The sequence below is a fragment of the Sinocyclocheilus grahami genome, unplaced genomic scaffold (genome assembly GCF_001515645.1).
Source record: "Sinocyclocheilus grahami isolate Dianchi unplaced genomic scaffold, SAMN03320097.WGS_v1.1 scaffold509.1, whole genome shotgun sequence".
NCBI lineage: Eukaryota > Metazoa > Chordata > Actinopteri > Cypriniformes > Cyprinidae > Sinocyclocheilus > Sinocyclocheilus grahami.
In genome coordinates, this window is record NW_015505688.1 from 881,844 (window position 1) to 882,752 (window position 909).

A 909-nucleotide genomic window follows, 5' to 3' on the forward strand; every position below is an offset into this window, starting at 1 on the left:
TACAAGTGTATGTATGTATGTATGTATATCTTGTATTTTTGTTTTGAAGTTTTATACTTTCCTCCCCCTGGCAATAGTTTTTTGTTTGTTGTAATTTGTCCTTCTATCTTTTTCTTTTCTTATTTTAATCTTGTTTTATTGTTCCTTGAATAATTTTTTTTTTTTTAATTAAAAAAAGACTAACGTTACTTAATTTGATCATGTTCCAATCTATTTAATGCTTTTATTTTCAACTGTGAACATATGTGTAATTACAACTTTTCACGTTATTTTATGTTTGTGCTTTAGGAAATGGATCATTACTATCCTTAATTAGGCTTATTATTTTGCATTTTAAGGTCATGCTGAGCACAAAATGTGTTTTTTTTGTGAATGTAACGGTTGAATGTATAATTGTTTAGTTGATTATTTTATTTACATATTTAGTGATATACTTTCAGCCACTGGTATACGGTCAAGATGTGTGTGTGGGTATTACAGCATTGTGACGGCAGAATAATAATAATGATGAAGATAACAACAATCACAAAAATTACAAGAAGTCAAAAGAAAATATTTATTGATGTTATAGACAAAAAAAATATTGCTTTGTCATTCTGCAGTCCATAACAGTGAGCAAATGAATTCTCCAATCCCAGTCCATTACTATAACGGCTGTTTCAGATCGAAGAGGCCGGTTCCTCCTTTCACAACTTTTCCTACAACCAAGCAAGCTGAGGGCGAACTGAGTCTGTCATAAGAACCTAACAAAAGAAAGCAATAATTGAGACATGCATGAATAATTTAACTACTGAACAACTAATCATTCTCAACAATATGCATCATTATTAAATTAGGAAAGACTATTGTACCCAGCATCGTGGCTTGCTTTAAAAATTTGTAACTGGTCTCAAAGGTCATCTGTTGCAG

The 909-nt window shown here is 30.7% G+C and overlaps 1 long non-coding RNA gene across 1 annotated transcript; it reads right to left on the bottom strand.

Moving 5' to 3' along the window:
* Positions 1 to 536: 536 nt before the first annotated feature.
* On the bottom strand, positions 537 to 909 carry LOC107554654 (uncharacterized). The gene is made up of 2 exons (XR_001605076.1): positions 852 to 909; positions 537 to 743 (listed from the first exon to the last, which is right to left on the bottom strand). It is a non-coding gene; the product is annotated as an uncharacterized lncRNA (long non-coding RNA).